The sequence below is a fragment of the Musca autumnalis genome, unplaced genomic scaffold, assembly GCF_047663935.1.
Source record: "Musca autumnalis isolate F117 unplaced genomic scaffold, ASM4766393v1 scaffold_4, whole genome shotgun sequence".
In the NCBI taxonomy this organism is placed as follows: Eukaryota; Metazoa; Arthropoda; class Insecta; order Diptera; family Muscidae; genus Musca; species Musca autumnalis.
In genome coordinates this window covers 148190838-148218420 of record NW_027411977.1, presented here as the reverse complement: position 1 = coordinate 148218420, position 27583 = coordinate 148190838, and the positions used below count along the sequence as shown (strand labels likewise).

Sequence of the window (27583 nt, the reverse complement as noted above, 5' to 3'; positions counted from 1 at the left end):
AATGTGTCCAAAATAGCACCAGCAGCTGGAAAGGGGGTCATAGCAATAGCCACATGATTTTTTAAAGGTGTAAATATGTGCACGTTACTGTTTCATACACTAGATCGAATATGTTTGGTAGCCTTAACTTTTTGGTAGTCGTAACTATGTACACATCAACATACTAACCCATTATTTTATGAAGATCATGCAGCGCTGAGAAACTAGTTATTCTATGGCCACTAGAAGTTAAAAAATAAATTAAAAACATACTTTCTATTTCTAGAACAGTTGAGGTGAATTTATGTTCAACTTCAACACACTCCTCATTATAATCTACACCACTATGTGGTAAGGGGTATTATGTGTTAGTGCATTTGTATGTAACATACAAAAGGAAGCGAGATAGACCCATAGTTCCTTCTAGGGATATACATAGAATCACTTTCTGAGTCGATTTATGCATGTCCGTCCGTCCGTCCGTCCGTCCGTTCGCAACATACAGGTCGCATTTGTTGACCGATTTCGCTGAAAATTGGGGAATAACATTTTTTTAGCCGTCGGAAGATCAAGTTCGAAGATGGGCTATATCGGTCCAAGTTTTGGTATAGCCCCCATATATATTTTCGGCCGATTTCACGTATTTTCTGTAACACACACGCTATATATGTCCGATTTCGATGAAATTTGGAATGTGTGACTGAATTTGGTCTAAAAATAAATGTGCCAAATTATATCGAAATCGGTTCAGATTTGGATATAGCTCCCATATATATGTTCGCCCGATTTCACGTATGCGATGTACCAATCACGCTATATACGTCCGATTTTAATGAAATTTGGAATGTTTGACTGAATTTGGTATAGAAATAAGTGTGCCAAATTATATAGAAATCGGTTCAGATTTGGATATAGCTCCCATATATATTTTCGGCCGATTTCACGTATTTTCTGTACCAAACACGCTATATATTTCCGATTTCGATGAAATTTGGAATGTGTGACTGAATTCAGTCTAGAAATAAATGTGCCAAATTATATCGAAATCGGTTCAGATTTGGATATAGCACCCATATATATTTTCGGCCGATTTCGCGTATTTGCTGCTCCAAACACGCTATATAAGTCGGATTTCAATGATATTTGGAATGTGTGACTGAATTCGGTCTGGAAATAAATGTGCCAAATTATATCAAAATCGGTTTAGATCTGGATATAGCTCCGATTTATATTTTACATATTCACAGTGGTGTAGGGTATCATATAGTCGGCCCCGCCCGACTTTGATCCTTTCCTTACTGGTTTTTATTTATGTTTATCATTCAGACGGTGAGCTTTGAACTCACCACTTTCGATTTTGTAGTAGGACACACGCTCCGTGCCAATGTGCTGATTAATTATTAATGTGTATAGTAACATGTCAAAGCGCAAAGTATATACCAGAGGCCTACACCAATGAAACCATGATATGACCTGGAGTAACGTGTTGCTACCAAACGGCATATAGATCCACGCAGCAATCAGTAGTACCAGATTTAAGCATTTCGACATTAACAAGGGCTATTGGCTGTCAACAGATCAAAAAACTGGAAAGAAAATTGATCACTTTGTGACAGATGAAAGACATTTATCGAGTGTGTGTACGATCGCAAACTTTGAGAATGTAATGTAACCGAAAAAACGTAGCAAATAAAGTACGAACATACACAATACGAAAGTTGGACATCGGAAAGATGAAATCACAAGAAATAGCCAAAGCATTTTCCACTTAATGTGCCCAATTGCATAACAAAGTATTGGTCACTTTTTAAAAGCAGCCTCAAAGGGAACGCGTAGCGCACGAGAGAGGTATCGGGAGAAAAACGTCTTTTCCAGAAGAAAAAGAGAGAAATGTGCGGCAGATACCGATAGCGTACTAAAGGTATAAAAAGAGTCTTGATATGCACTACAACCGAAGACGACGAAGATACCACAGATCCAATCCCAGAAGATGTTGTTGAGGATGAGGCTGCAGATGCCAATGGTGTGCCAGCCGAGCTGTTTAAAACAGGAGGCGACACGCGAAGAAAGTGTATACGTCAGTTAGTTAGCACCATATTGCAGGAGGAACGCGCACACTATGATTGGAACGTGAGGATTTTATGTCCCGCCCACAAGATGTTAAACAAGTCAGTGTTCATATAAAATAGTGCCCGATATAGTTTGTGAACGATTATAGTCAGTCTATGGTTAAGGAAATAATAAAAATCCACAATTGAAAAGACCCAACAAATGCGGATAGACACTTAGCATGTTTTTATCTATTAAGAAGAATCCTCCGACAAGCAGACCGACTTTCGTATGATCTCTTCAAAATCCTGCAAGAAAAAGTCGTACGAAAATTTGGGGACCATGCTATAACAAAACAAACAAAAAAACAGCGAAGAACGGCGGAAAGTGAATTTTAAATAATTCTAACAACTCATTCACAGGAACTGTGTTGATGTTTTTCAACTAATAGAAATCGATGAGTTCTTAGTTGAAACGTGCTGACATTGTTGCAGATATCTTGTACCGATGTTTTATATGGAAAACCCGACATTTCAAAAATCATGATATTGGATGGCGATCAGCAAAATTTTGTAATGTTTGTTAGTTCGTTTTGTAAACATTACCCTCTGCAATAGAGGTAATATGAAGTTAAGCAAATGGGCGTAGTATACCCAGACTTAAAGCAATCTGTCTCCAAATTAAATTTAACGAGATAATTTATACTTGAAAGAGAACACGAGGGCTGGAGGAACAATTTCTGGCCTAGACAAAACTAGGTGTTGGTAGGCGCCATTTGACATTTCCATTGCTAAGTTTGACATTTTTGGCAAAAAACGTGTCGATCGGTACAAGCAATATCGAGAAAAAATACTATCGCAATGTTTTAAAGATACTTAGCAGATGGACTCAGGTAACGAATCATGGAACTGTGCGCATAAGCCCGAAAAACAGCAATCGCTAGATGATGCTTTAGAAAAACCACGTTTTAGAGGTGTCTCAATGGGATTGAAAAAAGTGCTTTAACAAGTGGTTTATGCGCATAAAAGAGTGTAGATATGATGCTGAAGACTACTTTAGAAAACAATAAGCCCAATTGGGTAATAAATATTCGCGGGTTCATTATTAGACCAAAATTATCGTACAACCCTCAAAGAATGAAATTGTAATAACGCTTAAAAGAGTGTAGATATGATGCTGAAGACTACTTTAGAAAACAATAAACCCCTTTGAATAATAAATATTCGCGTGTTCATTATTAGACCAACATTATCGTACAACCCTCGTAGAAGGAAATTGTATTAACACCAGGTGATTTGGCCGGCTAGGAATATTGTATACAACTTATCTCTACAGACCAAGTGAGAATTGTATAATTTTTGCCGCAAAACCCGCTGAACGGATTTGTTTTTGTATTTGCAGAGAATATTACGGCATTTTTATATCCTCCCCCTGTAATGTGAAAATATGATCACGTACATAACACAACAACTACCACCAAGAAACCCCGCACAGTCATACGGGCAAAGCTGCTTCAACCATTGGGATAACAAGGCAAGGGAGAATTGCATTTCAGTGCAACGTCACAACATTCATTGTCATTGCCTGCAACAAATAATTCTCATATACTTTATACCTCGATTCGCTCAAATATTTCAGAGTTGGATGCTGATGGGGAGCTGGCAACTGCAGGTAGTTAACTGCGCGGATTGGAACTAAAGGCTGTTCTATATCCGCCAACGTACACCTTGGTGTTAAAGAGTTAGAAATACTTTTTGAGATCTAGCCATTGAGATATGGTGGCTAATACATTAGGCGCTGGACCTTCGGGTTTGCAATTCTACAGGGCCTTCGGGTCAGCTGTTCAATTCGGCACTGGATCTTCGGGTTATCAGGGCCTTCGTGTCTCCGAACATCTATAGGCGAACACATCTTGTTCCCGATCATCCACATCCGAACACCGAATCCATAGTGTTCCCGATCATCTACAACCGAATACATGGTGCGCTGATCATCTACAGCCGAACACTGAATACGTCGTGTTTCCGATCGTGTAGACATGAACGCCGATTATCTACAAAACTTCAACGAGTCTATAGCAGAACTCACCGCGAACTCTCCAGCTGCCATACCCCCATCTAGTCTGTCTGAAATATCTTCGTTCCAACGATCAATCCTAAACTATGTATACCCATTGAATATATTTTTATCGCATTTAAATACAAGTAGATTGTAAACTACACAATTTCAACTGCAACTAAGGAAATAGCAGTTGTAATTCAGAAATTCCATTTGAAATTCAGATATTTTATTTTTATTTCAGAAATTCCATTTGTAATTCGGAAATTCTATTTGAAATTCAGATATTTTATTTGTAATTCAGATATTTCATTTGAAATCCAGAAATTCCATTTGAAATTCAGATATTCCATTTCAAATTCAGAATATGTCATTTGAATTGCAGAATATCCATTTGAAATTCAGAAATTCCGTTTGAAATTCAGATATTTCATTTGAAATTCAGAAAATTTCAATTGAAATTCAGAATTACTTTATAACGCTAACATGTCTCTCTGTTGTTGTAAATAAACCCCATCACATTTAAATTAAATTTCATAAATTGATTATTTTCTGAAAAAATAATTGAAGGGTTCGGAATTTCAAATGAAATATTCTGAATATCAAATGAAATATCCGAATTGCAAATAAAATATCTGAATTTCAAATGGAATATCTGTATTACAAATAAAATATCCGAATTTCAAATGGAAATTCAGAATTACAAATAAAATATCTGAATTTCAAATGGTATTTCTGAATTACAACTGCTATTTTCTGAATTACAGTTGAAAATGGTGTAGTATTTAATCAATAAAGAACCTGGTTTAACCCCCCGGGAAGGAAGAATAATATTCCTCTAATTTCGTAAGGTTAAGTGGGTCCTTATGAATACCCTGGACGCAACTGAACTTACCCTAGCCGACGACAAAACCCCGTTACACCCATAAGATCGAGGCTACAATTGTTATACCGTTCGTAGCACATTGAAAGATTCATCCCAGATTCTAAATTCAGTTTTGGGAAGAGGAAAAAGTCAGCGGGGGCCAAGTCTGGTTAATACGGTGGTGATAACGGTTTTCTTTTTGGCCAAAAACTCACGCACAAGTATCGATGTGTGAGCTCGTACGTTATCATGGTGCAAAATCCATGATTTTGTGGTAAAACGGTATCTCCTGTTTTTTTCGATAATATGTCATATAGGTCCACCCCTTCATATAGCTCCCATAGAACGGCATCTCCCGTTTTTCTCGGTAATTTGAAGATTGCAGCCTTAATATTCCTCCGAAATGGCTAAAATTTAGTATGTAGTCTTCATTTTTTATATAAAACTTTCCATATGAAAATTTTCGGTATAAGTCAACGCCTTCATATAGCCGCCATAGAACGATACCTCCCGACTTGCGATATTTTGAAGGTTGGGGCCTCAATATTTTTCCGAAATGGCTTCCTTGGTGGTATAAATCTTCCTCCCAGTAATGTATCGGTACACGTCCTCGCCATAATATAGTCGACATAGAACGGCACCTCCCGATTTTCGGTATTTCCAAGGTTATGGCCACAATAATCCATCGAAATGCCTGAAATTTGGTATTTATTCCTCGTTGGGGGCATACAGCTTTATCCTCTAAATATGTCATATAGGTCCAAGCCTTCATATAGCCCCCATAGAACGGCACATTGCAGCTTTCGGTATTTTGAAGTTTGTGGCCTCAATATTCCTCCGAAATGGCAGAAATTTGGTATTTAGTCTTCTTTGGGGGTCACAACTTTCCATCTTAAATTTGCCTCCACAGAAGTGTTCCTCCCGATTTTCGGTATTTTGAAATTTGTGGCTTCAATATTAAACCAAAATGGCTGAAATTTGGTATTTAGCCTTCATTGGAAGTATTCAACTTTCCCTTTTAAATTTGTCGGCATAGTTTATGCCTTCATATAGCCTCTATAGAACGCTACTTCCCAATTTTAGGTATTTTGAAGGTTTTGGCCTCAATATTCCACCGAAATGTCTAAAATTTGGTATTTAGTCTTCGTTGGGCGTGCAGAACTTTCCACTTGAAATTTGTAGGTATAGGTTTACCACCAATGACTTTTGTCTCCAAAAGAAAGTTTCCACTCTTGTTGCAGAGTGTTATAAATAAAATTAAATATCAACACAAAAAGGTCATAGAAATAAGTTTTGGCCAGAAAATTTGTATTTGGAACCAAAGTGCGATATCACAACCAGAGAAGTCATCTGAAATATGATAGAGCATTTGTACACTAATTCTGTCGAACATTAGATTCGCTTAAGCAAAATGGAATCGAATTCTCGCTTGTTGAACGGACTTGAATTCCCTAATATTCCTGATTGCTTAAAAGATCTAACAGCAATTGAAGAACGACTCATTACTGTTAGGCTACCTTTAATTATAATTCTTTCTCTTGGATTTGATGGATAAGAGGCACTGCGGTAATATACAAAGTTTCAGTCAACTGTGATGCCGGAGATAAACCCTTAGTCACTTACCAAAAAAAAAACCAAACACAATGATTATGCCGTATATAAAATATATCGATTTTGAATCACGAGTTTGCTTTAAAATCTGTGGGTACCTCAATGTGGGTCTATACCTAATCACTGACATATACCAAACATTTTAAATAACCCAACTTCTTCATAAATGATTCGAAATATTAAATTACGTTAAACTAAGTTTGAAAGAAATCTTTGAAAAAGTTTTAGAGTTATCTTGCACAATAGTCATTTTAGTATGTGTCGGCAGGGTTTTGGAGCTTTTGGGCCATTATCGCAGGAAGTATTGACTTAATCCAGAAAAAAATTGTACCGTTGTGATTGAGGCCGCTAGAACAACCTACTGAAAAAAGAATGAAAACTATGCGACAGCAGATCTTCAACTTCACTTTTTCCTGGGGAGGTACCTGATACATGACTGGATGAAATAATACGCGTGCGTGAATTATCTTGCGGATTTGCCATTTTGGTTGGTGCCGTCAGGGTTTCTTGGAATATCTCTGGATGTAGGGACTTGCGCAAGAAAAAAAAAGTAAAGGTAGCCGCAAGGACAACCTACTGAAAAAATTTCAGAACGATCCGAGAGAAGCTCTTAAACTTCACTTTATCCGAATTTTGTGTGGGAGGTACCTGAAGGAGTGGACCGATATAACCCATATTCGAACCCGATATATATCTGGAACGAATAATACGATGGACCAAATCAATTGCTCCTTTCGAGAGTTATCGTTCACATCATTTCATAGGAAAATTTTTAACTTTTGCGGGAGTGGTATCGGATATGGCCCATCTTCGAACTTAAACTAAGTTTGTACAAAATATTACCATACCAGACAGACGGACAGAGAGACAGACAGACGGACGGACATGGCTAAATCGACTCAAAATTGTCTGAAACGAATTTCGTCCAAACATACTTGGGGTCTAAAACCGTTATTTCGATGAGGCACATTTTTGGTCCTATCAAAGTGTATATTTCTAGTCTAAAGGCTGATATATATACTCGAAAACGCTTAAAGGGCAAATATCTCTGCTTCTATTAGATTTATTCAGAACGGGTTACCTGCTTATTATGAAGGACATCAGGAAAAAGTACCACGAAAGTTATCGACTGTGTCCAAACATAAAACATATACCAAAAAGCCTCAAGCTATCCTAATATTAAGTTTTTATAGTAGCCTTTTAATTGACAATTTTAAGACACAAGATTTCATTGTCTGTAATACAAATGCATTTTCTTTGATGAATTCGAAGAAGGACATTCAACATGAACACTTTGAATTTCACAAAACTGTACATTCTTAAATCATTCAGAGAACGTTCGTATTTATAATAATAAAAATTTTATCGATAATTTTTGGCCAGTTCTGTGAGTTTTCTATGCCACACAGCACTGAGATCGATGAAAATAACTTTAAAATACCTTGATTTCGATAGTGCGATTCAGTTTGCATTAAAGTCATGGTGGGAAAAAATTTAGTATCTCCCTAAAAAATAATGAAACCTGAATAACTCATATAAAGGGTAATAGGGTAGGGTATTGACGGTCCGTCTCGAGTATATCCTTTGATTACATGCTTTTATTTTCTACGCGTAATATAAAACCAAAACAAATTGAACCATATAAAGAAGCTATTGTAGTTGAAAGCATTGCAATTATGACTGAACTTTTAAAAGAATTTACGACTTTTTTGTTTTATCCGTGATAAGGTAAAAAAAAAAACAAAAACTAATTGGCACATCTCTAAAGTTCAAGGACATCAAGTATCAAGAGATGAGCAAATGCACTTGTATGAAACATTTATTAAAGAGACAATAAATAAACTTGATTCGTTTGATTCGAAATCTTCAAGAGTTGCATATTATTTTAGGACAAATTATGTCCCATTTTTCTAAATACATGTGCGGAGCTAAAAACATTTAACTTAATCGAATTGTGATGTGTTAACAATGTTATACTGCTTTGTAATATTACACGAGTTCAAACTTTATTTAATCTTAGTACCGATTTTTCTTTTAATTTTTAATTACAATTTTGGATAAACCATGTGTTTTTATACCCACAGCATTTATTCTTATACTATTTGTCACCTTGTTTCTAAAGCAAAAACGTAACGTGGAGCACTTAACCAGTTATATATTTTTGTATTTATTTGGAATTTTGTTTTAGTTTCTCTTCTTAATTTTTTCTGTATTTTGTTTTTTTTTTTCAAAAACACATTTTCATAATTTATTCACATTTTCATAATTTATTCAAAATTTATATTAAATATTGAACAATTGTCACAATTCGTTGTTCACACTGGAGCGCGGGAGAGTATATGCTTTTCTCTTTTTGGTTATATTAGATTTCTTTTGAATTTTATTATTTTTGTTTATTAAAATTGTAATAAAACAAACGAAATATATTCTTGGTTTTTACTATCTGACGTGTTCTTGGAAACTGTGACTAAAATGTTTGTAAGTTCTTGATATGAAGACCGTTGAGGTGAAAAGCGCAAAATCACTAAAACTAAAATTTCTTTGGAATGTTATCTCTCACAAATATGTACTCGCAATTATTTTACCCTTTTCTCTATTTTTTCTGTCTCTCTCCTTTTTGTTTCTGCTTCTTTGCACTTCTCTCCTGAGCTTACACACACAAAGTAGCTTACTCTGTATTTTCCATGTGTATCAATCCTAAAGAGCAGTGAATGTCCTAAAACAGAGTTATATATCGTATGTACGTATGTATGTCCTCTGAGCCATTTAGTGGTTTGTCTTTCCTCTTTGTTACGGTATACGATGAGGTTATATGGTTTGCCAATGATAGCCAACAACACTGTCAGCAGCAGGAGACGAAGTCTTTTTGTCTTTTGTTTTAACTGCAGAATCGTTTTTGTCTAAAATATTGTATTCCCTTTTTGCACTCAACTCCTTTGCTTTTGTATGCACATTTATGCGTATGTGCTGTTGCTACTGTTTTCTTTGCAACGTAATCAAGTTTATAGCTCCACTTTTTCACTGTTTGGCCGATTTCCGTTTTCCTGAAACCATTCTTTTAACACTGACCTACATTATGCGCTCGCTCACTTGCAAGAGAAAGCAGAGAAGCACAGGCCAAGTGCCTGAATAAAAACAATTAAGTTTGTGATAAATTCCTTCAAGAAAACCTTGATTTCACTGGACTTCGTGACAGGCTGTGATATGGAAACTGACGCACTAGTTCAAATTCTTGATTACTTCACTCGAAATTATCATGTTTACAAACCGCAATTACTCAACTCCACAAGGAACATTTTTTATGCAGACTTTCAGCAAACGATTTTATATAAATTAGCATTAAAAATATTTTAGGGAAATTGTTATTTGACACGAAACACAATGGGGAAAGAAAGTAATAAAACTATGTATAGAAACAAAACAATATATTTCTTGATAATATTTTGGAAAAATAACAATATTTAAATTCACAACTCTTCTGAAGAATACTAGAGAAATATATAAGCTGTGCTACCTTAAATTAATTAAATTAAATTTCAGTTTGTCGGTTAGAGAGAGTGTTTAGAGGGAATAGGTTCGCATATACAAATTACAGTCAATTTAGAATAAAGATACACAGTGGAAATCGCTTATAACGTTTATAAAGTCATATCGCTTATAACGGCGAAATCCAAAATTCCCGAATTTCTGCCCTATATATTCCACGCAAATAAATACCGTTTATAACGACATATAGGTTGTAACGATGTTTTTTTCTGAAATATGTATTTGAATTTTGCTATCGTTTGTAACGACAAACCATACGAAGAAGACAAATTTCCCCCAACATTTTGTTGTGCATTTCTCTGTTTTTCAAACTCGAGTTTATAAGCGATTTCGACTTCATATAGAAACATTACAATACCTGAATTCGGGATATTAAATACCAAATTGAGTAATTTAGGGATGAAAGATACCAAGCAACGGCCCTGATCGACTTTAAGTCCATATTAATATTAGGCAATTTCCCTTGCGGCAATTGTCAGTTTGAGGGAGAGAGAAGTGAGGCATATAGTAACGCTTTGCCCCTCAGCACCCTTTCTTTCCCACAAATTGCCGCAAGGAAAATTGCCTAATGTAAATATGGACCAACATGGCAAAACCCAGGGCTTATCTTTGTCTCTCTTTCAAGTGGAAACTGACCTCTCCGTGGTGTCACCTTAGGGAACTACCTTTAAAACTCATTAAAGTTAATAAGTTAACATGTGCCAAGCGTTCACCCATAACTAGTAACCCATCCCTTCCAAAAAGCAACATGAAAACAACAGAGAAAAAGAAAAACAAACCCCTCTAAAATTGACGACTCTCGCAAACATTTTATGGACCATTATATGCTAAACTGCACCTGAGACGTTCGCACTTTTTATAGAGAAGGAGCAGTTTACACATTAGCAGCAGTACTTGAAAAGCACAGGGCCAACATAACTGCCATATAGGAAATAAGATGGATTGGAAAATGGCGCCACAACAACACATAAAGGTGACGCACGCACTGTATTATAACTGCCTTGACATAAAGAATGAGTTTGGTTGCGGATTTGTAGTAGGTCGGAGGTTAAAACATCTGGTCTCCTTCATCCAAGTGATTGAAAGACTCGTTACAATTCGGAAAAAAGATAAATTTTTCAACATCAGCTTTATTTGTACTCATGTACCCACTGAAGACAAGGGAGAACAGACCTAAGTTATATTTTACGATCGCTCAGAAGAAACATTTGACGGTTTCCCTGCCCATTACCTTAATATTATTCTAGGCGATTTTAATGCCAAAAATGGAAATGAGAATATTTTTGGGCTAACAGTCGGTAAACTCAGTTTCCACAGTGAAACATCTGACAATGGTATGAAGCTGATAGATTTCGCAGTGGCAAAAAACATTGTAGTTAGCAGTACCAGATTTAAGCATCTCGACATACATAAGGGCTCCTGGCTGTCTCTGGACCAGAAAACAAGAAATCAAATTGATCACCAACCACCACAACCTTGTTGCAGCAAAGGTAAGTATTCGATTAAACATAGCAAATAAAGTACGAATAGACACAACACGGAAGTTGGACATCGGTAAGCTGCAATCACAACAGATAGCTACAGCATAGTCCACTCAACTGGCCCAAATGCTTAATCAAAGCACTTCCCGTCTCGATAACATACGAGCAGTGTATTGCCCATTCCATACAAACAGCCGCTAAATCCGTACTGGGATACCAAAGGCCTCCACCAACCAACCTATTGTGTGACCAGGAGTGTCGTGCTGCTACTCTAAAATCAGTAGCAACGCGTAGCAAAGAAAGAGGTATCGGGAGAAAATGAGGGAGGAGAAAAGCGGGAACTGAAAAATCGGAATATACAGGAGCCAGAATGAAGTCCGAAATTTCTACCAGACACTGAAACATTAAAGTTATGGCTTTGCTACAGGCACATCGTCATTTAGATACCGGTAATGTAGTTTGGTAACAGATACAGATAATAGGATATGGAAACATCACTTTTCCAAACTGTTGGTAACCAATAGTAGCGAAGACGATGAAGATACCACAGATGAAATCCCAGAAGATGGTATTTTGTAGTATATACAGGCCGGCCAAGATTATGTAAAAACAGCAATAAACTGGCTGAAGCATAATAAGGCAATAGGATCCGATAGCTTACCAGCTGGGGTGTTCAGAACCGGAGGCGACAAGCTGATATAGTGTATGCATTAGCTAGTTAGCACCATCTGCCAGGAGCATCATCAGCCCCGTCCACAGGAAGAGCACTGTGTGCAGACTACGACAATCCCCTACGCTCAAAGGCATTCCAAGCCATTTCTGAATTTGGTATCCCCGCAAAGTCATTCAGTTAAAGTAGGAAAGAACCACTCCACACTGGTCCCAACCTGCGACAAAAATCGAAAAATCGATATCAGCAAATCTCTGCGACAATTCAGCAAATTATCTCTAAACATATTATATTTTAATATTCCAGCACTGTTTTTGTAATTTATAACGGTATTTAACAAGACAAAACAGAAGAAGTTGACATTTACATATGTTCTCTTAAAAACTTTAGAAACATCAGTAAGGTTGTGACATCTTACAATGCAAGTAACTCAAAATTGAAAGGATGAAATTATTTTTTTCGAAATGGAAGTTTGAGTACACGGTTTTCTAATTACTTTTGCATAAAATTTTGTACACATTATTCGCATAAAATGTGCTGGAAATCACATTTTTTATAATACTTTTTTGTGGATTTTTGTTTCCAAGTCTTAAAAATTGAAGTTGAGTTTTACTAACTTCGCCATCCTTCGCCACTCTCCAAATTGTTTGAAGAATGTTCGAAATAGTGTCCAGTTTACAAAAAAATTGGTTCCAGCTGCATATATTTGCGCTTCCGTGCGTGGCATTAAAAATACTGACGATGCCTCTGGTCGTTTCAGTGAATATGCCGTATTACTGTATGCTCAGTTTCTTCTTTGTTTTGTGTTTTAATTGTTTGTTTTGAGTTTTTTCTTTAATAATTTTGACATTTTTGTTTTGGGATCTACTTATGAGTGTATTTTTTACATTTGTATATTTTTAATATATGTATGATGCTACATATAAAATGAAAAACAAGTAAAAATGTAAAGTTCGGTCGCACCGAACTTTATTATATCCCCTACCATGAAATATTCTGACCTCAAATGGAATAATTTGTTTCCTTTCCTGTCCACGATACCAGTCGGAGACGTTTTTTGACCACTAAGAGCTCCAAATAGCAAATTAAAACCAATTTGAACCGAAAATGTAGATAAAAACTTCAAAATAACTGAAATAGGGAGGTACCCTAATATGAGGGCTATACCGAAACCTGGACCTAAGACCACAATTTTTGGCGCAGAAGGTTTTTGATTATTGAGAACTCCAAATTGCAAATTACAACCAATTCGGGCCAAAAATTTTGATAAAATCTTCAAAATACCTGAAATCGGGAGGTACCGTAATATGAGGGCTATACCGAAACCTGGACCTAAGCGCACAATTTTTGGCGCAGAAGGTTTTTGACCATTGCGAACCCCAAATACCAAAGTACAGCCAATTAGGGCCGAAAATGTAGATAAAAGCTTCAAAATACCTGAAATCGGGTGGTATCGCTACATGGGGGCTATAGGAAAAACTGGACCCATATTGATGATTTTTTGGCTAAAGTATTTTTAACTTATTTTTAGCATATACTGAAAAAATCAGATTGATCCGACGATTATAAATATTTTTGTCGCACCTTCCCATACAAGTGGGACCACTGTGCACTCCGACCAGTACACTACCACAAAAGGTTTCAGACAAAGAGACAGCCTTTGGTGTGATCTCTTCAATATCCTGCTGGAAAAGGCTATACGAGATGCAAACATGCTAATGCTGGCGAAATTGACAGCATGGGTCGATCAGTAAAATAAGTAAATGATACCTTTAAAGTCGAAGGAGAATCTGCTAAAGAGTGTCTGGCGGTAAACGGCGGCAAGACCAAATAGAAATCGGACCTACGGTGGAAGTTAGTTCCTATAATCTTGAGGTAGATAAAGTCAGTCATGTCAGTACACGCAGAACTGGAAGGTCAAGGCTTCAATGGAACAAACGAATGGAAGACAAGATCGAAAAAAGCCGGAAAAGCAAAGCGACAAATAGAGAGGAATGGATGTTTTTTTCTTAATTCGGCTTATAGTACAAATGTTCTGCACAGGACCAATAAAGTAAGTATATGTCAAATGATATCGCATGTGGTCCGAAAAAGTCGACAAAGAGTTCAAAATACCATCGAAAGTACATCATACAAATAAAAATATTATAAATCTATATTAAACTCATGGATTTGATCTTTATTAATATTTGAATCCAAATATTGACAATCTTGTGCATACACGCACACAAATTTAACTGTCACAAACCTCGCAAACCAGATTTAAATCACAAAAATAACCATTTTTTAATTAATTTCTCGTTTGAATCGAGCTTAATTACCGTTTATTTTTGCAAGTGAAAAAGGAAAGCCGAACATTCGAACCCACACAACTACCACTATCTGACATGCACGTTTCGCCGTTTGTAGAGCGATTCATCAGACATATCGGCTGTGGAGTGGCTTCTCTGTCATCGAACTTTTCTTCTTATAAAATACAATTTTTGTTTTTTACAACAACAATGGGTACTTGCCCATTTAGTTGTGCTTTCATGACAAACACTTAGCGCTGCCTTTGAAAGTAATGAGTTTGGCTCTGAACGCTAACACGCCGTGACAACACCTTTTTTCTTGTGTTTTTCAAGGACGTGGGTTCAAACCCCAGCCTGGCTCAGCTGATTTTATTTATTTGAAATTTTTTTATTTGCAATCAAATTTATTTTAAACAATATAAGTTGTAGCTAATATAATTAAAAGCAAAGTGGCACTGCAACAAATTATTTTCCAATTTTGTTAAAATACCAAAATTCATAGATCATTTTGTAGCCTGAATAACTAAAAACTTAAATTGATATAAGTCAAAATTATTTGGATGGAAAAAACACAAAATCAACCATAGAATATTAATTAGATAGCTGGAATCCAAAAAGAATGTGTCCTTTCATATGCAAGCAGGCTGAAAAATAATCGGGCCACTCGTTTGGAATAGCTTATGTATGTATGTAACTCAAAAATAGTTTTAAGGGTTGAACACTAATAGAATACATCATCAATAACATTTACATTTGCTTGCAACAATTTAAAACAAAAACAGACGGAAACAACCTTGCTCATCGTCAACCACATCGATATGCTGTCATTCGTCTGCACATTCAGCAAATGATGAGGGATGAGCTAAAAATAAATACCAGAAGTGATGCTCACATATCAGATTATTAGAACACATTTTGTTCGGACTGACCTTACACAAAACAAACAACCATAAAAATAAACACAACAACACATTGATAACCGAGATGCACTTTAAGATATGAAAAGGAACATCGTTGAAAGCACGGAATGGGGGAACCATACGGCGTGAGGTTTTGTAATAAGGAACACATTTTACTAATAAAAAAATAATTTCATATTAGTTTGTGGTAGTGAATAATTTATATGTTTGTCAACGTTTACAAAACCGCAATTCATTAAAAATCAACGTGTATCGAATATATCGTTACTATCTACCCACCCCTTGCCAAGAAAATGATAATTGACAAGTTAAAATAATAATTGCCAAAACTAATCCTGGTTGTTATGACCGTTTAGACTATGGCCATAAGGTCCACTTTCACTGAGTTTCACCTATCGATGGTAACAAAGCCCAAACTAAATAAGACATAATTCGAATTCTCCGTATGTAGCCGGTCTTAGGCAGAGCTTTATGACTTTCACCCTTTGGACAGACTTATAACCCCAAATCCAATTCTTCAATTCTTCCAACATTTAATTATCACACACTAGAGTGAATTCATTGAAAAACAAGTAAGAACGGCGTTAAGTTCGGCCGAACTAGTTATAACCTCCACTACCAGTTGTATTGAAGGAAAATGGAACAATTAGTTTTCTTTCGTTTATGAAGAAGACTAAATACCAAATTTCAGCAAGTTCGGTAAAACAATGTGGCTAACCTTCAAAATACTGAAATTCGGGAGGTACGGTTCCATGGCTATATCAAAACGTCGATCTATACCTACAAATTTCTGGCGGAAAGTTTTTAGACTCAAAGAAGACTAAATACCAAATTTCCGATATTTTGGTAATCGGGTGAACCGGGACATAAAAAGCAATACCTAAAAAGAAATACATATGTGATAACAAATGTAGAATACCATTATATGGGGGCTCTATCATCTATAGTTAAATTTTTTTGTAAAGATTTTTTTTGAGAAAATTTCAGTGATTTATTATTACAAAGTAGAATATATCAAAAAAATTATCGTTGGAGTTACAACCATGGTATAAGTAATGAGGTAGATCTAAGTAATAAATATTATAGAACCCTGATTTTTCCTAAATTCATAAAACATCAAAATTAGTAAACACAAAAGCAACAAGTGGGTTTAAAATATCAAGGTTTCTTCAGATAATCGAATTGTGGATATGATTACATGTTTGTATCGATGCAACACGGACGAATTTCTTCAATATAAATGCTCTAAAACAATTTTAAAAATCATTGAATTCGATTGTTTTTAAAATTGTTTGGCATATTTTTCAAATAGTACCCACACATACACATTGTATACTTGTCCGTGTACTCAATAATTTGTAATAATTATTACATTTCAAATTTTGGCAGTTGTATAACTGAAAAGTTGTTAAAAAACTATTTCAGCAAAATTTAGTAAGAATTATAGAGTACAAGGACAGACCTATTATGCTTGTCCGTATACTCGATAATTTGTAACAATTATTACAAATGTTTCTCATTTTGACAGTTGTATAAATGAAAAGTTGCTAAAAAGTGTGAACATTTAGTAAACATTATCGAGTACAGAACAAACCTAATGTGTATATTGTTTTGAAGTTTTAGGAACACTCGATAGAAAAAAATTAAACAGAAACAAAGCTTTAACTAACCTTTCTAATTAATCCATGGTTGCATGGTAAGTTTTAAATCCAGACAGAAGGTCGACCAGACTCCTCTATATTTGATTTTAAAAGAATTTATGAGGCAAAGAGGGTTTGTACCCATATCACGGTCAAGAAGAAGAAATGCAATAATCCCGAAGTTAACTATATTATACTCTGAGAATGGATTAATATATTTACAACTAAAAAATAGTTTGAATACGTACCAACTTATTGTTTATACACAAGCAAAACGACAATCCCACGTTGTGAACTTTATAAGATAAATGGAAATCAAATTGGTTGGTAAATATGATTAAATCCGCCGTATATATTAACTCTTTATATGTGTATACTTTATAAACTCTGTAAAGCCAATGATAAACATATTAATTGATATAATGCCTGCATCATATCAAAGAATATCTAGAGAACTTAACTGTTAAACCCCCTTCTGTGGTCATGAGTCAAAGTAGCAGTTCAAAAGAAAATTGATGCACTTTTTCGCATTGCGTATCCAAACCTGTGATTTATGAATGAAAAAAATTGGAATATGTGTTCTAGATGAAGGTGTTTTTTTAAAGTTCAAATAGGCTTTTCTAATTTAATTCGACTGACTTTCAGTCATGTGTCAACCTCCCTGGTCGGAAATAGTCTATTACGTAAATTTTGCAACTTTACACTTTCGGCGTAAAGTAATATTGACATATTCTGACAAGAGAGGTTTACAGTTTGCCCGTCAGAGTCGAGTTAAAGATGCGTTTTTGGGACAGTGTGTTATTCGACACAAGGCAGCATAAACAAACTACGTTCACGGGCTTCGTCAAATTAACCATAGTAACAAGTGTTGTTTATAAAAAAATATATAAAAAAAATATAATATATATACACTTAAGAACCCTAAATGCCAAATTATAGCTACATCGGTCTGATATTGTAGCTAAAAACGTCAAAATACCGTATATCGGGGGGTACCGTTATATGGGGGCTATACCAAACCGTGAACTTATGTCCACAACTTTTGTCATATATGTTTATTGATACTTAAGAACCCTAAATGTCAAATTATAGCTAAATCGGTCTAAAAATGTTGCTAAAAACGTCAAAATACCGCAAATCGGGGGGGTACCGTTATATGGGGGCTGTACCAAAACGTGGACCTATGTCCACAAGTTTTGTTATGTATGTTTATTGACAATTAAGAACCCTAAATGTCAAATTATAGCCAAATCGGTCTGAAAATGTAGCTAAAACCGTCAAAATACCGTAAATCGGGGGGTACCGTTATATGGGGTTATACCAAAACGTGGACCTATGTCCACAACTTTTGTTATATAAGTTTATTGACACTTAAGAACCCTAAATGTCAAATTATAACTACATCGGTCTGAAAATGTAGCTAAAAACGTCAAAATACCGCAAATCGGGGGGTACCGTTATATGGGGGCTATACCAAAACGTGGACCTATGTCCACAACTTCTAATATATAAGTTTATTGATACTTAAGAACCCTAAATGTCAAATTATAGCTAAATCGGTCTAAAAATGTAGCTAAAAACGTCAAAATACCGCAAATCGGGGGGTACCGTTATATGGGGGCTATACCAAAACGTGGACCTATGTCCACAAGTTTTGTTATATATGTTTATTGATACTTAAGAACCCTAAATGTCAAATTATAGCCAAATCGGTCTGAAAATGTAGCTAAAAACGTCAAAATACCGTAAATCGGGGGGTACCGTTATATGGGGGCTATACCAAAACGTGGACCGATATAGCCCATCATCGAACTTGACCTGCCTGCAAACAAAAGACGCTCTTTTTGTGGATGCTAGAGTGATTACCACAGACGGACGGACGGACGGACGTGCTCAGATCGACTTAGAATTTTACCCTGATCAAGAATATATATACTTTATAGGGTCGCAAATGAGTATTTCGATGCGTTACAAACGGAAAAACAAACTTAATATACCCTCCATACTATGGTGGAGGGTATAAAAAAGTATCAGTCGGCTTTGCCGACAGAGATATACCCTCAGCCCGTGTGAACTGAAACTTATGTATTAAGATTTTAAAAATGTTGGGCGTATGAACCGACAAAAATATGGACAGGATTAAAGCTCAAAAAATTGCGGAGATATCGATAGATAGGGCTTTTTTACCGTACTATCCTACGGAAAACATAAAATCGATGTAAACACGACCAATAGGAAAACCTTCGGTAAAAATCTCCTAAGGATTCTCGAACAAACCGTTGACCAAAAAAAAATTTTTGAACATTTGTGTGGGTGGTACCCCAAGGATCGGACAGATAGGGCTCAAAATCGAACATGAACTAAGTTTCGGCAATATTTAGAGATCCAAAGTTTGGACCAAATCGGTTGCTAGGTCTATGGGATATCGCGCGTACCATTTTAGCGAATATTTTCGAACTTTTGACCTATAAGCACCACATTCGAATTTCATCTAATATTCGAAGAAATATTACGATATCCAAAGTGTGGACGAACGAAGTATTCGGTTTGAGCTCTCCAGCCACTTCATATGGTGCCATAGGGGTTTTTTTACAACTTTCGGGCTGTTTTCTCAAGAAGTATGAACTTGCCCCTGATAAAACTTTTACTGTCGTAATAGAGGCAGCGAACGCAAGTTGCTTCAACAAAAATCAGAGTGATTCGAGAGCTAGTCTTAAAGTGAATTTATCCAAAATTTTGTGTGGGAGGTACCCGAAGGAGTGGAGAAATATACTCCATATTCGAACTTAATCTATATCTGTGGGCCTATTATGTAACTTTTTAACGACAGTCGATATTGTTATTTTTTCGAGAAACTCATTTTAACAACATAATTAACAACCTTTGTATTCTGTAAACAAATTTTAAAAATGTCGTTATGAAAACAACACAAAAACAGTCTTTGTTTGAAAATCGACAAAAATGTTCAATATTGGATTTGCCTTTGGTTTGTGTGTATGTTTTGTTTATGAATACATTCAAAATAGAAAGCTTTTGAAAGTTTATAGACAATTTGTCTACATTTTACAGAATAGCACAGTCGTTACTGCAAACAATTTTTAGTGTCGACAACGTTGTCGATTGTCCGATTGTTAAAAAGTTACAGAATAGGCCTACTGGTAGATATATTAGGACTGGTAGATAGTATGGACCAAATCGGTCACTCCCATCAAGAGTTATCGAGCGGACAAATTTTCCGAACATTTTTGAACTTTTGTGGGGAAGGTACCTGAAGGAGTGGACCGATATGGCTTATCTTCGAACTTAAACTAAGTTTGCACAAAATATTACGAAGACCAAATTTTGGCCTGAATCGGCAGATCCGTTCGAGAGTTATCTTGCGCTCCAAACACTACACACAGCGTCATAGGTTTTTTTTGCATATTTCAGGCTATTTTCTCAGGAAGTATGGACTTGTCCTTGATGAAACTTGTGCCGACGTATGAAGGGCAGTAAATACAAGTTGCTACAACAAAAATTAAAGCGATTCGAGAGCAGGTCCTAAACTGAATTTGTCCGAAATTTTGTGTGGGAGGTACCCGAAGAAGTGGACCGATTGAGTCCATATTGGAACCTCATCTATATATATAATAATATAATTGTTCCACAAACATCCCAGGCGGGACAAGGGAGACTTCTCTCATATCAATGAGTGCACCCCGATTCATATTAGCTCAATGATATGGGACCTACTGTTTATCGCCGAGTCCGAACGGCGTGTCTAAGACACCACTTGTAGAGAAGTTTTACAAGGCTGAAATTCTCAGGAAATGCTGCCAACATTACTGAGGGGTGTTTTGTCACCGTTGAAAAATGTTTTGATGTTGCCTGGCCGGGGAATCGAACCCACGACCTTATGCGTGCAAGGCGGGTGTGCATACCATTGCACCACGGTGGCACCTCATCTAAGTCTGGTAAAAACTCCACGATGTGCAAAGTATGGACAAAATCGTTTCCTTCCTTCAAGAGTTATCGTACGCACAACTTTTCCGAAAATTTTCGAACTTTTGTGGGGGAGGTACCGGAAGGAGTGGACCGATATAACCCATCTTCGAACTTAAACTAAGTTTGGGCAAAATATTACGAAAGCCAAATTTTGGACCGAATCGGTTGATCCGTTCGAGAGTTATCGTGCGCTCCAGCCAGCCAGACAGACAGACGGGCGGACATGGTTAAATCAACTCCAAATTGTCTGAAACACATTTCGTCCAAACATACTAGGGGTCTAAAACCATTATTTCGATGGGGCACATTTTGTCCGTATGAAAGTGTATATATAAATGTTAGCATAAATGCTGAGGGTATAAAAACCCTTGTGTTTTCATTTCATCTGCTTTCCTTTTCCTTTATTTACCGCACAGTCTCTACGAGGCAAAGAACAACAAAGCTACAGTTTATTGTGGATACCCAATGTATCTAAAACACAGTTCACTCATCATTAGGTGTCCCACTTAAACTTTCTGTTTTCGCAACAAAACAGTGTTTAAATTACTTCTCGGTAATCTTTATACCCTACACCACACTGTGGTAAGGGGTATTATGTCTTTGTGCATTTGTATGTAACCCACAAAAGGAAACGAGATAGAACCATAGTTCCTCCTTCTACGCATACACTTTCTGAGCCGATTTATGCATGTCAGTCCGCCCGTCCGTTCGCAACTTACAGGTCGTATTTATTGTCCGATTTAACTGAAAATTGGAGATTATCATTTTATAGCCGTAGGAAGAACGCTATTTCTTTTGGTGAACATCAGTTCAGATTTGGATATATGTAGCTCCTATATATATTTTCGGCCGATTTCACGTAGTTGCTGCACCAAACACGCTATATTCTTCTAATATGGATGAAATTTGGAATGTGTGTCTAGAAATATATGTGCCAAATTATATTGAAATCAGTTCAGATTTCGATATAGCTCTCATATATATATTCGCCAGATTTCACTATTTGCTGCACCAAACACCCTATATCTGTCCAATTTTGATAAAATTTGGAATGTGTGACGGAATTTGGTCTGGTAATAAATGTACCATATTTTATCGAAATCAGTTCAGATTTATAAATATCTCCAATATATATATTTTACATATTCACAGTGGTGTAGGTATCATATATTCGACCCCGCCCAACTTTGATTCTTTCCTTACTGGTTTTGAATTGTGTTATCCTATCCTCAGCAAAATTGTACTCAAAGACAAACTATTCTTAAAAGAGCCAAGGCAATAAAACATAAGCCCGTTCGTGAAAACGGCTTATATGGTTTTGGCGATTTTGTCCCACACTACAGGTTTCTTAATTTATTTTGAATGCAGGACAAGGGTTAAGATCAAGTTGAGTTAACCGCCTTTGTATTTGCTCAATACGTGCGAAATGCTTATTGCGGTAAGGGTTCCAAATGGTAGACGAATGTTCTACATTGATCTAAAAAAGCAGTAAACATTTTTTTTTAAATAAAAGCAGTACACATTATCTAATGAAATACACAGCGGTATACTTGATTAGAATGGTAAAAAAACTAAATGGATAATAACTATCCCGCAAAATAATTTGGAAGTAGCGCAATGTAGTCTAGTGCTTCACGGCATGTTTTAGAGCAGTTCAAACGGAGTCGTAAAATTGGCACTCACTCCATTCTTACATTTTAACTGCATTCGGATGCCATCAAAAGCATGACATCCATTTCTCACATTCTAAAAACATCATCCAGATGAAAATGTCATGCCAATGAGTTGGCGAAGATACAATACAAAACAACTATTTTATGAGAACCATCTGGGTATGAGAGTAATATCTGAAACTGAACCGATTTCAATATAATATGGCAAACTTATTTCATCAAATTTTATAGATTTCGTATGTTTGTGTATCAAATACATGAGATCGGCAGAAAATATATATGGTAGCTATATCCAATATTTCAGGATCCTGTCTCGATTATTGTGGATGGTAGAGTGATTACCACTGGCGGACGGAGAGGCGGACTTGCATAAAGATCCTATTTAACAAGTAAGTAAGTAAGTATCAGTCAGTATCAGCTGTGCTGACGGCCACTGACCAAAAAACAACAACAAAACCAAACCAAACCAAACACAATAATTATGCCGTATATAAAATATATTGATTTTGTATCCCGAGTTTGCTTTAAAATCTATACGTACCGTAAGGTGGGGTTATGCCAAATCATTGACATATACCAAACATTTTTAGTAACCAAACTTCTTCATAAAGGACTCGAAATATTAAATTACGTTAAACTTAGTTTGAAAGAAATTTTTGAAAAAGTTTAAGAGTTATCTTGCACAATAGCCATTTTATTATGTGCCGGGAGGGTTTTGTTGCTTGGACCATTATCTCAGAAAGTATTGATTTACTCCGGAAAAAGATTGTACCGTTGAAAACGAGGCCGCTAGAACAACCTACTAAAAAAGAATCAAAACGATGCGGGAGGAGCTCTTAAACTTCACTTTTTTCGAATTTTGTGTGGGAGGTGCCCGCAGGAGTGGACCGATATAGCCCACATTCCAACCTGATACATGACTGGATAAAATAATATGATGTGTAAAGTCTGCACCAATCAGAAACTCCCTTCGAGAATTATCTTGCGGATTTGCCATTTTGATTGGTGCTGTCAGGGTTTCTTGGAGCTTTTAGGCCAATATCTCAGGAAGTCTGGACTTGCGCAAGAAAAAAATTGTACCGTCGTAAAGGGAGCCGCAAGTACAACCAACTGAGAAAAAATGCAAAACGATCCGAGAGGATCTCTTAAACTTCATTTTATCCGAATTTTGTGTGGGAGGTAGCCGATGGAGTGGACCGATATTATCCATACTCGAACTCGATCTGTATCTGAAAGAAATAATACGATGTGCAAAGTTTGGACCAAATCGATTTCTCCCTTCGAGAGAGTTATCTTTCACACCATTTTACAGAAATTTTTTGAACTTTTGTGGGGGAGGTACCCGAATGTGTGGAAAGTTGGTTCGAGTCGGTTGATCCGTTCGAGAGTTATCGTGCACACCAGCCAGACAGAAAGGGGGACGGACATGGCCAAATCGACTCCAAATTGTCTGAAACGAATTTCGTCCAAACATACTTGGGGTTTAAAACCGTTATTTCGATGAGGCACATTTTTAGTCGTATCAAAGTGTATATACTCTTTCTAGCCTAAAGGCTGAGGGTATAACAATTTAATAGCTTGTTCGAAAGATATTGTTCACCCCTTTAAAAGGAAACAGGATCAATGGAAATCCATTGTGAAAGATGAAGTTATACCCTTTTAAATTTGAATTTATAAGAAGCTCCGTTTTTCACTACTACCGTTATAAAACAATAAAACGAAGTGACAAAGAAAAAACGTATTTTCGTTGTCCACTAATCCCAACACGATAGAATTTTTGCCTCAGAACGCTTGAATATTTTTCTATTCTACTTTTGTGGCAAATATTTATCGTCTGTCTCAAGGCCAAAACTGCCCGGAGGAGCGTTCCAATGCTTTTGCGATGCAATAGAGAGTTGTTAATTATTGTCTTGGCTTAGTGTTGGATTGAAATATGCTCTAGTAGACTTTTTTGCTCAGTACAATCCCAGGAATCAGAAACGCGATGCTCCCATTAAGGTTTTTTCCTTTCATACAAATCGCCCCGGCCTAATAAAGAATTATGGTTCGATAAGTATAAACGTAGAAATGTTCATTCTACGAAATACATGACAATAAGGTTAGAACATATATATTTCAAACAACCCTCACACGAACTTGACTAATAGGGAACACAATTTTGCTACATTTAATGTAAAAGAAAAGGTAGACAAACACTTACGTTCTTTTTTTACAATTATCCGACTTTTGCCTTTAAATTCTTAACAAACGTGCAACTAATCCGTCTCAGAATTCGAGAATTGGTATTTTAGAGGTTTATATTTTATTGCAAATTGAAGGCAAAGAATTGCAAATAAGCTAATTTGTTATATTTTAAATCATGTTAGAATACACTGTTGTTACCTACATGTATACATATAGCCCAAAAAGTCTGCGTTCACATTATTACTTTTCAAAAATGATACTAAAATATTACATAAATAACATAAGGAGAAAAAATTTTTCTTTCATAAATATTTTATTCGCACCCTTTAGTACAAGAAAGGAAGAAAAACACCAGAAAATACATTACTATTGAAAAGATAACGGTATAAAAGTGTTACAACTGCTAAGTTAGAGAACCAAAAAGTCTGTGTTCATGTTCTTTGTTGTAATAGTACCGTTATTTTTGGAATCTTTTACAGTTTTCTCCCAATTTTAATCAATATTTTCACAACTGATCGTTCTGTGATTTCTTTGGCACATTTAACTTAAAAGAGTAAATAATTTCAAGAATATAAAACAAGGGCAAAGAAATTAGCATTGATGAAGGAAAATTATGGAAAAAGCTATCGAAATATTGGTGAAATGTGGCTAGAATATATTCGTCCATACAGAGAGTGATAAATAACTAAAAAGAAGCCGGAAGCCCAGATCTGGACGTGAAAAATTATTGTCAGAACTGGAGTGGCGTAACATAATTGATACTGTTAAAACAAACCGTCCGATAACTACTTTGGAAATTGTTGAAAATATGAAAACGGCATTAAAAAGGTATTTGGGCAGAAACCGCTAGAAAAGTTCTACATAAACCTGGATATCGCGGTGGAGTCGCACGGCGAATGTCATACATATCACTAGTGAATAGGCAGAAACGCATTGAATTTGCTAATGAATACATAAACAAGCCTCCAGAATATTGGAAACAAGTGATATTTTTGGACGAAAGCATGTTCTGTATGTTTGCAATAAAAGGACGTCAAATAGTTTGGAGAAAAGCTGGAACAGCGCTTGAAAAACAAAATCTTGTTTGGCACTGTAAAACATGATGGTGGTGTTATGGTTTGGGGGTGTATGACAGGTTTTTGGAGTGGACCAACTTATATACAGTGGCGGCCATATAATTAAGAACGACATCGTATTAAAAAGTATTTGACTTGCTACGTTTCAAATATTTGAATATTTATATGGAACAATATTTGTAAATAAAGTACACGGTAAGCGCTTTCAAATAAAGCCAAAACATGTTTTAAATCTCGTTCGTTTATACGAAAGAAACCACGATTTATTAAAATAGTCATAAATCGACCTGGCCACATAATTAAGAACGATATAAGTAAAGGTTACTTTAAGGTAATTTTCATACACAATATGTGAATATATCGTTATGTATTTTAGAAATCGGCTGCTTTGATTAATTTTTAGTATCAAATGTCCTTCAATGGAACATATTATTGAGTCTAAGTTTGATAATTAGGGCATACCTAACGTTTTCGAAAATTTGCCCATAATTTGGCGAATTTATTTTATTTTTAGGATCTAAAGCCACAGTTTTGGCTTCCTCTCATTCCCTCGACGACGCTCTAAACGATACCTAGTGATTGTCGTTCCATAGTCGGCGCTTATTTACCCTTAAATTGGCTTTTATCCCACTTGTTTGAGTCCTTTACGAGGGAATTGTCTTGGAAATGGTTTCGAAAGAGCCATTTCCACCTTATAAAGCGGTAGGATTTTTGTCTGCAGGTAGTATACAGGAAATAAAACAATAATATAACGTCTATGCAAAAATTGGAAGAATTCCCCACCGAATATTAGATTTATTAACATAATGTTTTGAATGCTCGAATTCCACAATCATTTTATGTATGTACATCAGACATACGTGTATACAAAAATTGTATTTTCATCCATAAAAATTATCGATTTGACTGGTTTTGATATTACTATGAGCTTCATTGATTAAAAAGTCTTACATAACTATGGCTACCACACCCCCAAAGACATTGTGCAATGAAGGCTTTCAAAATATTAAACCTTTCATTTTTGTTCGGTATACCGTTAGGCCAAATTTTGTACAGAACGAAATTATTTTTTTTATTTCCAGTCTACTACCTGCAAACAACAATCCTACCGATTTATAAAGTGGAAATGGTTCATACGAAACTATTTCCCACACAGTTCCCTCGTAAAGGATTCAAAGAAGCGGGGTAAAAACCAATTTAAGAGTAAATAAGCGCCGACTATGGAACGACAATCACTGGGTATCGTTTAGAGCGTCATCGAGGGAATGAGGGGAAGCCAAAACTGTGGCTTTAGATCCTAAAAATAAAATAAATTCGCCAAATTATGGGCAAATTTTCGAAAACGTTAGGTATGCCCTAATTATCAAACTTAGACTCAATAATATGTTCCATTGAAGGACATTTGATACTAAAAATTAATCAAAGCAGCCGATTTCTAAAATACATAACGATATATTCACATATTGTGTATGAAAATTTTGTTTTGGCTTTATTTGAAAGCGCTTACCGTGTACTTTATTTACAAATATTGTTCCATATAAATATTCAAATATTTG

The 27583-nt window shown here is 35.9% G+C and overlaps 1 protein-coding gene across 36 annotated transcripts in view; it reads right to left on the bottom strand.

The window, feature by feature from the left end:
* Shab (potassium voltage-gated channel shaker cognate b) overlaps positions 1–27583 on the bottom strand; it is a 394632-nt gene that overhangs the window by 356570 nt on the left and 10479 nt on the right. For 4 of the 36 annotated variants that reach the window (XM_073983602.1, XM_073983613.1, XM_073983618.1 and 1 more), the window contains exon 1: positions 8672–9027. The exons of the other annotated variants lie outside the window; for them this stretch is intronic. The gene's annotated coding sequence lies outside the window, so the exon portion shown is untranslated. Of the gene's footprint in view, positions 1–8671; positions 9028–27583 lie in introns of those variants that run through there. 36 annotated transcript variants of the gene reach the window in all.